The 12,530-nt window shown below is 40.6% G+C and overlaps 1 long non-coding RNA gene across 1 annotated transcript; it reads right to left on the reverse strand.

The window, feature by feature from the left end:
- Positions 1–9,544: 9,544 nt before the first annotated feature.
- On the reverse strand, positions 9,545–12,242 carry LOC147322196 (uncharacterized). The gene is made up of 3 exons (XR_015130906.1): positions 12,150–12,242; positions 11,734–11,796; positions 9,545–10,265 (listed from the first exon to the last, which is right to left on the reverse strand). It is a non-coding gene; the product is annotated as an uncharacterized LOC147322196 (long non-coding RNA).
- Between the last annotated feature and the right edge of the window lie 288 nt (positions 12,243–12,530).

Raw genomic sequence — 12,530 nt, forward strand, 5'->3', positions numbered from 1 at the left:
ACACTGATAAAGCCTAGCAATGAAAGAAAATAAGCCAAAGTAATGGATGTACAAATACAATAGGAGGATTGACTTCACAGAATTGTAGGGGATCCTTACTTGAATAGCTATACCATAGCTACACCAATGAAGTTTCCTAAATTAAACTTAACCCAGCAGTGTGTTCATTAGAACCTATCATGTTTTTCCTCTATATATATATATTTCTTATGGCTTTATTTTTATAATGTGCAATGAATTATTTGTATATTTCATCTCTGCTGCCAGGTGTTCAACCTCTGCACTGCCTTTTAGCATCTAACTAGCATTGATAATGAGTCTCTGGAGACCAGAGTGAATGACATAAAAGTTAGTGTTGCTTGATAAACACTGAATAGCAGCCATCTGCTGGCTCACTGTGAATGCATTTTGGAGGCTGGAAATTGTAAGGAGCTTCAAAAATGCAAATGAACAGAGGCTCACAAACAAACTTAATCAACAACTAATAACGCAGCTGTTTGAAAGAATGAGTATGCAAGCCAGAAATAGGTTTTTGCCTCTTTAATTGGAGCAAATTAATGATTTAGCTGAGCATTAGCTGACTCAAAGCACTCATTGTGACTAATCTTTATCAAGCTATGCACTGATGGATGTGGAAATGGAAGTATATGAAAGAATGGATGGCAAATGCATACTGTAGATGCACATTTCGAAGTTGGATGTATATCCATGTTCAGTCTTGGCATGTTTTATACTTTGTAATTCCATTTGATTTATAGCCGAGGCAATGCACTGTTCTCCAGCTACTATATTAGAATCTCAGAGTTAATTGAAATAACTGTAAATCATTTTTTGCTTGCAGAGCTACAACGGTGTCCGTCTCCCTGCAGCTACAGAAAACATAGGTTCTCTTTATGGTTATTTATGTTGCAGAGAGCGTTGAAGCTAAACAATGGAAGTCTGGTATTCAAGTCAGTCTAAAAAATCATTTGACAATACGCCCTAATTTTGAAGTCCAGAATATCCACGAGAGAATAAAAAAAGCAAAGAAGCAAACAAATAACAAATAGTTGTTGATCTAAACATCTGAAAGAGATTTATGTATGTAATTGTTTTCAAATGATATCATTTGTTCAGAAATTAATACATTTAATACACTAACTGGTTACTTTTCAGGTACACCTTGATTGTACCATGTCGAACCCCCCCCCCCCCCCCCACCCCCCCCCTTTGCTCCCAGAACTTTCTTAATTTATCATCACATAGACAGAAGATCTGTCCATATTGACATAATAGCATCAAGCAGTTGCTAAACATTTGACAGCAACACATCTGCGACATAAACACCACCATGCCGCCGCATCCCAAAGATGCTCTGTTGGACTGAAATCTGTTGAGTCTGGAGGATATTTCAGGGGGGTGAACACACTGTCTTTCTCAAGTTGATTTCAGCTTTCAGCAACAACACTCAGGCAGGCCAAGGTATATAAATGATGCTGAGTTGACACTAAGAGGACAAAATTGTGCCTCCCACACCATTATACCACCACCAGCAGGTGAACCACTGATACATGGTTGGATGGATCAATGTTGTTTACATGAATTTCTGATCCTGCCACTTGAACATTGCAGTTTCCTGTTCTTAGCTGACAGGAATGGCACCTGGTATGGTCTTCTGCTGCTATAGCTCATTTGCTTCAAGGTTTGATGTGCTGTGTGCTTGGAGACGTTCTTCTGAATTCCTTGGTTGTAATAAGTAGTTATTTGAGTTACTTTTGCCTTCTTATCAACTTGAAGCAGTCTGGGCCGTCTCTTCAGACCTCTGGCCTTAGCTTAGCACTTTTGCACAGAGAACTACTGCTCATTGGATGTTTACTCTTTTTCAGTTCATTCTTTAGAAACCCCAGAGATGGTTGTGCAGGAAAGCTACAGAAGATAGCAGTTTCTGAAATACTCAGACCAGCCCTCTGGGCATCAGCAACAATGCCACAAAGTTATTTAAATCACCTTTCTTTCTCCATTATGATGTTTAGTTTGAAATTGAGCAGACCATTTTGACAATGTCTAAATACCTAACTCCACTGAGCTCCTGCCATTTGATTTGCTGATTAGATATTTGCATTAATAGGCAGTTGAACAAGTGTTCAGTGAGTTGATATTGCTTTGAGTAGGTTTTAAAACCCCTGTGGACTGAGTATGCATAAATGCTAGAATGTAAAAAACAGACAAAATAAAGCAAAATAAGTTAATAAAAAGTTGTGATACAATTTTGATTGTAATTTGACATTAATTATGATATTCATTACTGAGTCATAGTAATGACTCACATGTTGTATCACCAAGTCTCTCTCTACTGATCGCCATTTTCCCCTTTATGCAACAATGAATATGTGAGCAATTTCATTCACCTTCAACATCAGACGCTCAATTTCCAACCGCTTTGGAGTTGGTTTCAGTGAGTGAAACTTCAGAGGCACAAATCCAGTGTTTGATCATATGCAGAGAGGAAGCAATACTTTGGTGATAATGGGATTGGATCATGGGATTCGACACATTCCCACAGAATAGAGTTCATTCAAGGAGTGGGAGGTGAAATATCTGCACATTCATTGCTTTACCTGTGATGCTGAAATGGATTAGGTGTTGTGAAGTCATGTTTTAAAGGAGCAAACCTCTATTTTGATGAGATTCAGACATTTCGCACAGTTATCAGTTACTCATGAGCAAGCCGGAGGCTGTAATTGCTTTCCAAATTGCCTCTTTGAGCAGTGACTGACCCAATTAGTTTTGGGATTGTGTTTGTTACAGTATCACTATGTGTTGCAGCTCATCTCTTTGAATATTTCAAACTCACATCGACAGCCAGTTACATCTGTATTTGTAACGTGTCGGCCAGAATGATTAGTTAATTATGTTTGTGCTCTTTGAAAATGACACTGCCAAGTGTCTTTTGGCCGATTCCCTGTCCCTCATGCTATACTTCTGTCTTACATTCATGCATACACTCACACATCCCCCCAATATTTTAACCTGGAAGTAAAGTCAATACCCAAAATGAAGCTTTATTCATATCTCAACATTTGGGCTGTGGCTCTTTCTAAGATGTCGACAATCCATTACAGGAAAATTTGTCAGAATGGAAAAACAAATGAAACGGAAGGAAGAGCTTATCACAAGGAGATGGATGCTGGTGGATCCTGGACAGTAAAACAACAAAAGCAGTTTTGTCTTTTTAGGAGTATGAAAAAATATGTAATTGGTACAGTGGGGCAAAAAAGTATTTAGTCAGCCACCGATTGTGCAAGTTCCCCCACCTAAAATGATGACAGAGGTCAGTAATTTGCACCAGAGGTACACTTCAACTGTGAGAGACAGAATGTGAAAAAAAAATCCATGAATCCACATGGTAGGATTTGTAAAGAATTTATTCGTAAATCAGGGTGGAAAATAAGTATTTGGTCAATAACAAAAATACAACTCAATACTTTGTAACATAACCTTTGTTGGCAATAACAGAGGTCAAACGTTTACTATAGGTCTTTACCAGGTTTGCACACACAGTAGCTGGTATTTTGGCCCATTCCTCCATGCAGATCTTCTCGAGAGCAGTGATGTTTTGGGGCTGTCGCCGAGCAACACGGACTTTCAACTCCCGCCACAGATTTTCTATGGGGTTGAGGTCTGGAGACTGGCTAGGCCACTCCAGGACTTTCAAATGCTTCTTACGGAGCCACTCCTTTGTTGCCCGGGCGGTGTGTTTTGGATCATTGTCATGTTGGAAGACCCAGCCTCGTTTCATCTTCAAAGTTCTCACTGATGGAAGGAGGTTTTGGCTCAAAATCTCCCGATACATGGCCCCATTCATTCTCTCCTTAACACGGATCAGTCGTCCTGTCCCCTTGGCAGAAAAACAGCCCCATAGCATGATGTTTCCACCCCCATGCTTCACAGTAGGTATGGTGTTCTTGGGATGCAACTCAGTATTCTTCTTCCTCCAAACACGACGATTTGAGTTTATACCAAAAAGTTCTACTTTGGTTTCATCTGACCACATGACATTCTCCCAATCCTCTGCTGTATCATCCATGTGCTCTCTGGCAAACTTCAGACGGGCCTGGACATGCACTGGCTTCAGCAGCGGAACACGTCTGGCACTGCGGGATTTGATTCCCTGCCGTTGTAGTGTGTTACTGATGGTGACCTTTGTTACTTTGGTCCCAGCTCTCTGCAGGTCATTCACCAGGTCCCCCCGTGTGGTTCTGGGATCTTTGCTCACCGTTCTCATGATCATTTTGACCCCACGGGATGAGATCTTGCGTGGAGCCCCAGATCGAGGGAGATTATCAGTGGTCTTGTATGTCTTCCATTTTCTGATGATTGCTCCCACAGTTGATTTTTTCACACCAAGCTGCTTGCCTATTGTAGATTCACTCTTCCCAGTCTGGTGCAGGTCTACAATACTTTTCCTGGTGTCCTTCGAAAGCTCTTTGGTCTTGGCCATGGCGGAGTTTGGAGTCTGACTGTTTGAGGCTATGGACAGGTGTCTTTTATACAGATGATGAGTTCAAACAGGTGCCATTCATACAGGTAACGAGTGGGGGACAGAAAAGCTTCTTACAGAAGACGTTACAGGTCTGTGAGAGCCAGAGATTTTCCTTGTTTGAGGTGACCAAATACTTATTTTCCACCCTAATTTACGAATAAATTCTTTACAAATCCTACCATGTGGATTCATGGATTTTTTTTTCACATTCTGTCTCTCACAGTTGAAGTGTACCTCTGGTGCAAATTACTGACCTCTGTCATCATTTTAAGTGGGGGAACTTGCACAATCGGTGGCTGACTAAATACTTTTTTGCCCCACTGTATATATTTGACTGTAAGATGATAAAACAGCCAGTTGTAGTGACGTCGTATTTAGCACACACACAAGGCTAAATCAATCCTCTTGTCGGTGTCTTTATATCAACACAGATAATCCCGTTTTATCTAATGAGAAACTGTTCCTTTACAACATAGCATAGTGAAGTTGCCGTATGTATAATTTCACAGTAGATTAATGCCATTTTTCTGGCTTTTAACTTTTACTACTTAAGATTTAGTTCTCTCAGCATGACCAACATAAAGACTACAAATTACCAGCTACAGAACAGTTGTGGTCTGGAGCCCCCATATTTTTTTTTTCTCGCCTTGTTTAACAATTCAGTGTGACCCAGATCTTTCTTACCATTGTGATATGCTGCATTGAAATGTATCCTGTAGACTGATTAGTAGATTCTTTGAAAAACACTTTGAAAATGCTGACAGAGGTGATGTTAAATCATTAGTTTGCAGTTCTGTGAAAAAGTACTCCCCCCCTTCACAGTTTCTTTGTTCTGAATTTTTGTCACACATGCATGTTTCAGATTGTCAAATAAATTTTGATATTAGACAATTAAAGATGTCTTAATTCATTATGGAAAAAAAGTTAACCAAATTTACCTGGTCCTTTGTAAAAAGTAATTGACCCTCTAAACCTAATAACTGGTTGTATCATCCCGTGCAACAAGAACGGTAGTGGAGCATTTGTGATAACTGGCAATGGGTCTTTCACATCACTGTAGGGGAATTTCTGCCCACTCTTCTCTGCAGAATTGTTTTAATTCAGTCACTGTGGGGGACTTTGAGCATGAATGGACAGTTTGAGGTCACATCCTAGCATCTCAATCAGATTTAGGTCTGGACTTTGACTAGGCCACTGTAAAACCTAGTTTTCTGGCCATCTGGTGGACTTGCTCGTCTGTTTCAGTTCATCGTCCTGATACATAATCCAAGTGCACTTGAGCTTCAGGACATGAACTGATCCTTGTGGATTATGACAAGTTGTCCAGGTTCTGAAGCAGCAAAGCAGCCCCAGTCCCAAGCACTACCACCATCATATCTGACTGCTGGTATGATGTTTATTTTTATCCTGTGTTTTATGAAAAGTGTAACAGGACTCAAACCTTCCACAAAGTTCAGCTTTAGTCACATAAACTTTGGAAAGGTTTACCAACGTTCTAAGTTTTCTCCATTTGTGGATAATGGATGTGTTTGGGTAGCTTTTATTTACTCCCAGTATTTACACAGGTTATCATTTTTTAATATTAAACATTTTTTGATAATCCGAAACATGTACATGTAAGTGGGACAAATATGCAAAAAAAAAAAAAAAAAAAAAAGACAGTGTGTGTCTTATATTTCACGCTTTTGTTCTGCTTTATTTATGTTTCATATTTGTTGGCAAACTTCCATTTCAGTGGAAATGTTGGACCACACTGAGAGCAGTACAACAAAACATGGCAATCTTGCTCTATAATATCATAGAGTAATCTAAGCTGAATCAGCCATTTCTGTTGAAAGGCATTTTTCAAGAGAAAATGCCTTACCAATACCATCCCTGAAACCTGTAGTGGCACACGTTGATCTTTTTTTTTTCTGAAAAATGAATCAGTAGTTTGCTTCATTGTTGCCAAAGGGCGAACCAAGAGAAAGTACATACAGACCGGACACAGGAAGATGACATCCTGTCATCCTCTATTTCACTCAGAAAAAAAAAAATACAAATACACACACATACACACTCTCAACACACATACACAGGCCCCAAAATGATTCTTAATTCCCCCTGGCTTTTCACACAATATTCAATAATGATTAAAAAAAAAAAAAAAAAAAAACGAAACCAACAAACAAACAGTTTTATTATTTCTATAACCCCTGGTCATAAAATTTATAGCACTTCACATTGTTGCAGATTCTAAGGTTGCAGTTGAGCGCCACTGGCTCTACATTTAGTTAAACACAACAAATCATTTCATTCAGTTTATGCTGGTGATGGTGAATTAAAAAAAACTGAAAAGCAATAGGATATTCAAAATTAATTTGCATTCATAAACAGTTCCTCAGTGTTGAGGCCTTAATGTGGCAACAAGTAGGCCTGCAGTGTGAGAGCAAAGTGCTCTAATAGGGTGATATGGTACTACAAGGTCATTAAGATAAGATGGGGCCTGATTATTTAAGACCTTGTATGTGAGGAGCAGGATTTTGAATTCAAATCTGGATTTAACAGGAAGCCAATGAAGGGAAGCCAAAACAGGAGAAATCTGCTCTCTCTTTCTAGTCCCTGTCAGGACTCTTGTTGCAGCATTTTGGATTAGCTGAAGGCTTTCCAGCGAGTTTTTTGGACATCCTGATAATAATGAATTGCAGTAGTCCAGCCTGGAAGTAATAAATGCATGAACTAGTTTTTCAGCGTCACTAAGAGACAGGATATTTCTAACTTTAGAGATGTTGCGCAAATGGAAGAAAGCAGTCCTACATATTTCTTTAATATCTGCATTGAAGGCATGTCCTGGTCAAAAATGACTCCAAGGTTCCTCACAGCGTTACTGGAGGCCAAGGTAATGCCATCCAGAGTAAGAATCTGGTTAGATACCATATTTCTAAGATTTTCAGGGCCGAGTACAATAACCTCAGTTTTATCTGAATTAAGAAGCAGAAAGTTAGCGGGCGTCCAGGTCTTTATGTCTTTAAGACATTCCTGCAGTTTAACTAATTGGTGTGTGTTATCTGGCTTCATAGATAGATAGAGCTGCATGTCATCTGCATAGCAGTGAAAATGTATGCTATGTCTTCTAATGATGTTGCCTAGGGGAAACATGTATAGTGTAAACAGAATTGGTCCTAGCACTATAGCACTATAATTCAGGTGTCTGTATTATCACTAGAACCCCTTCTACTTGCCACATCACTCCTGTTCTGCAACAGTGTCACTGGCATGAAAATTAAAATCCACATCAACTTTAAAATTCTCCTACTGACATCAAGGCCATCCATAACCCATACGTATCGTAACCCATATCTATCTGACATTCTCCATGCTACCACTTCCTCTCCTGCACGCTTAGATCCTCCTCCTCCCTCAACCTGACAGTTCCCTCTGCTTCCCTCACAACCATGGGGCTCAGAGCTTTCAGTTCCTCTGCTCACTATCTCTGGAACTTTTGATTCACTACCACTTTTCAAAACCCGGCTCAAAACCCATCTATTTAAAACTTCTTTTTCCCTGTAATCACATTTGCACTGCCTAATTTTGACTTTTCTTGTTTTTTGTTCATTTATTGTACAGTGTCCTTGGGTGTTTTGAAGGCACCTACAAATAAAATGTGTTATTGTTATTAATGATAACAAAGTGGAAGATGTGGACTAACATCAAACAGATTTTGGTGTTTTCAGGAGATCTGCTAAGAAAAAAAAAAGTCAAATTGAAATGTAATTGTACTATACAAATGCATTACCCTAGCATGCATAAACAAATAACAAACAATTAAATACATCTGACAGCAACAAGCGTTCAGCAATCAGAAGGTTTTAAAAATGCCAAAATGTATTACTAGGGCACAATCAAGCCACCTCAGGTAGAATTTGCAAAAAAATTATCTGGTTCAGTTCATTTCCTGAAGCTCATCTGCATAGGTATTATGACTTCTGTATTCGGGTGCATAATGCTAAATTGTCAGTTCTTGTAAGTGTAATATACACACATGAGCTCACACAGGCGCTTGCTGTAACACTCGAATGAACCCATGCTTATTGCTACATCAACAGAAAACAAGTGCTTGACTGACAGCATGTGTACAAAGCTGTAGTGCAGAAACATGAGTTCTACACGAACAACATGACTCCAGCACGAGATATTTTCCGAGTAGTTCCATTTCCTTGAACTGATAAGTGGCATTTCTGAAGTTAATATTTCATGTCATTACCCACATAAAGCTATTTTCAGACCTTGGTGTTTCAAGAAAGATGAGAGATCAGACCATTAGGAAGACATTTGGAATAGCTGATCCCTGCTGAACCAGTATGAGGCTGACCCAAACAAGTATGCTCAACTGTAGGCAGGTAATCTAGGCAAGACTTTATCTGCTTTGCTGCTTCCTGGCAGCATCTGGATATCTACGCCTCTTTTTCCACATTATTTTTTTCCCCCTTCTTTCTTTGTTTTGCTAAACGTTACATTTAGCTATGTCAGATGTGCTCTCAAAAGTCATGTATCAATTTTGCTGGCTCTTTATTCCCTTTTATTTATCCCACAACTGAGGCGCAATTTCTAAGATTAAAATAATGCATAGATAAAAGAATCACTTTGTCTTGACGTTATTTAGGTGATTTATAAGTACCATTTTGGTTCCACGGATTTAAAGACTGTTGAGAAAGTACACGCATGACATTGAAAGCCTTTTAACTTCAATTATTTCCTTGCATCTGAATTAATCCTGAATAAAAATATAAGTGATGGGAGAACTTTTCAAGATTTATAATTTGCAGCTCACTGACCACAGCATGACCAATCTTCAAAGCAACTTTGGTGTGGCAATATAGTGATTAACCCTTTAAAGCCTGCACCAGGGGCGATTCTAGGATCAGAGCTTAGGGGGTGCTGAGCACCAGGAGAGCTGCCCAGCCAGGCAAGATAAACTTTACTTGTCACAGAGACCTCATCTCTGTCAGTCCCTGCATCCCTAAATGTCACCAGTTGTCCTTTTTTTTTTTTTTTTTTTTTTTTTTGCCTGTCCCATTTGGTTCTTTAGCCATCAGAATTGTTGTCTGAAGACCAACAAGGATACCCAATGGATTTACTTTGCCAAATGGATCATCGTGGCATTGCCGTATTGGTCCATTTGGTCGATCTTTGTTTTTATTATTTATTATATTTTATTTTCAGATGTTACAGACGGGACAGACATGAGTGAGGGATAGGAAAGGGAGAAAGAAAGAGGAAGGAAAGGAAAAACAGAAGGGGAGAGGGACAGTGAGAAAGGGGGGGAGAAAAAAAATAAAAATCTCCTGGATCACCTGTTGAGAGAAGAATAGAAAACAAGCAAAAAAAAAACAAAGCAACATACTAAACACAACACCATCGCATTAATCTAGCTAAGTGTAAACAGCAGTAAATACTAAATATTCAATGTTGTTGTGCAGCACGCAGGACAGATGTGCTTCGGAGTAGCAGCCAAGAAAGGTGTAATTTGGGTCTACGAGCAGTGAACACCCGTGTGCATACCTGTGTGGATCAGCGCACTTGTATTCCAAAGGTTTCTCCATGTAACGATCTGCTAGGGAGTGTGGGGGGGCCACAGCCCCGTCCTCCGGGGTGTGAAGCGGGTATGGAGGAGATCAAAACTCCAGACATCCAGAGGCCCCCAGAACACAAGAGACCATGGAAGACCAACAGAGGGGCAGCCGCGCCACTGTTCCAGTAAGAGCTGAGGAGAGTCCCAGATGAGGGTTCACTCAGCAGCCGCGGAGCAGAAGCCAGGGGGAGTTGCAGTTACGCGCCCATGAGCTCCGCCGGCCCCCAGCTGTGCCTGAGTGACCGAGCCCCAGGCCGAAAGGCCGGGGGCACCCCACCTCCGAAGGGGCCCAAGAGAGCCCCAGGCTCCAGGCCCCGATAAGCGGCCGCCAAGGAGTGAGCCGGTGTGTACCTGGACGCCCACCCCCAGACACAAAGAACCACCAACGCACCGACACCTGAGGGAGTCCGCCACCGGCAGGGGAAGTGGTGGTGGGCGGAGATAGGCCTCCAAACCTTGGAGGGCCTGAGGTGTCCCCAGAGAGGTGGCGTCTGATACCCAACCTGACATATAGACACAGACATACAGGCACACACAGACACAAACATCCATTCCCCCCCCCCCCCCCCCCCCCCCCCATGCTCTCATATGCACTTACTCCACACTCAACCAACGTGGAGACAGACATAAAGAGACGCTGTACACACGATCACACTCCCCAAGCGTACTCTACAAACCGGGTCTAGGTACCCTTGCCCCTGGAGGGGGGAACTGCACCCAGACCCAGGTGGTGGTCTCCAGTTGTCCTGAGTTCTCTCTGACTGTCTCCTTGGTGCATTTAAACCCCTGTTCCTCCCTGTCTCCGTTATCAGTCATCATAATTTTACCATCTCTGTGCAAGTCTGCAAATTTCTTTATTAAATCATAAGATTCTTAAATCCATCAAGTATCTCTGTGCCTGGGTCCTTGTCACAAAACATGAGATCACTGTTTTGTACATTTTAACACAATTTATTAAGCATATGCTTCAGCCAATACCTTTTGATTAGCCTTGTCTTGTGGTTTCTTGCGTTGTGGTAATCTTTATTCTGTTTTCACTGAGATATTTGAATGCTAATCAATAAATCAATATTAAATTCTAAAAAAAAAATTCTAATCCCCACATTTGTGAAAGAAAAGCAAAACACTTTTTTGAAAAGTTTGTAACAAAACCACCAAATCTGATAAAGGTTATTTAAATGCTGCAAAAGAAGAATGGAGTGGAATAAAAAAATACATATCCTAACCTTAACTACTGAGGGAGAATAATGAATGATGCTCATAGTGAGTAAGAACGGAGATTCACTTTTAAAGTGTATGTATAATATAATACAGATACATAAAAATACACTCCAAAAATAGAAGAGTCCTTTAAATGTACAAATGTACAAAATATTAATTAAAAAATTATAAAAATGGAGGCAACTGTGCCTATGGTACAATGTATGAAAAGATCTTTACTGCAGATACTTCTAAAATGGCGTTGCAGATTTTTTCTTTTATTTTAATCTATGTCGCCTCACCTTGAGGTTGGCAAATCTATCACTGTTTGGTGGTCAACTCTCTCAAGCAGTTTACAGTTTCTGTTGTGCCTGTCACTGTTCCCTGTCTGTTTTCTTACCTGGTTCTTCTTGAACTTGTTCTTTCTCCTCACGTTCCCCTCTTTCCTCTCTCCCTCTGTGGACTGACAATCATACACAAATAGATTGTATTTTTTTTTAAATAGAGTTTATTGAACCAGCTGGCAAATTTGCTTAATTTATTTGTTTGTTGCCGTTGAAGGAAAGGACATAAGAAAATCTACTAAATCGTGAAAAATAAAACACTTCCGAGAAAACTAAGCAAAGACACAGAGCTTTGATGTCAGTGCGGCTTCCGCTGTACGCTGTGTGCACTCGCAGCATGTCAGCCTCGTCACAGCACAGGTGGCAGATTCAACGTCAGCATGCACACAGAACACAGACAGGGAGCAGTCACTGTCGGCCCCGTAATGTGTCAAAACAACAACCACCTTCAAAACAAGCCAGTCATACTTACGGATAACTTTGGAAAGAATAAACAGCCATGATTGTTACTTCCTGAAATATTTATAGCTGCTGCAGTTGGAGCAGTGAGTTCTGCAGTGCTTCCTGACAGATCCTTACTATTTCCAAGTCTGTCAACAGTACAGAGTGTGAGAAAGACTGCTGCTGTCATCTGCATCAGTGGCAGCTCGCTTCCCCATGAGACCCAATGCAAGCCTTTCACGCTAATAAAGATTTTTCCGAGGGCAAATATGATAAACTGACAAGTGTAGGTACAGTACACGGGAAATGCGTGCGCGCTCTGAGCAAGACAAATCATTCCCCAGAATGACATTCAGCCTGATCTTGCAGGGGATGCTGCTGTAATACGCTGTGAAATTGATTCCATGAAATG

This window comes from Aulonocara sp. 'chitande type north' Nkhata Bay, linkage group LG9, assembly GCF_057382095.1.
Source record: "Aulonocara sp. 'chitande type north' Nkhata Bay isolate Kocher_YH1m ecotype deep benthic linkage group LG9, A_spYH_male_GT1.1, whole genome shotgun sequence".
Lineage (NCBI taxonomy): Eukaryota > Metazoa > Chordata > Actinopteri > Cichliformes > Cichlidae > Aulonocara > Aulonocara sp. 'chitande type north' Nkhata Bay.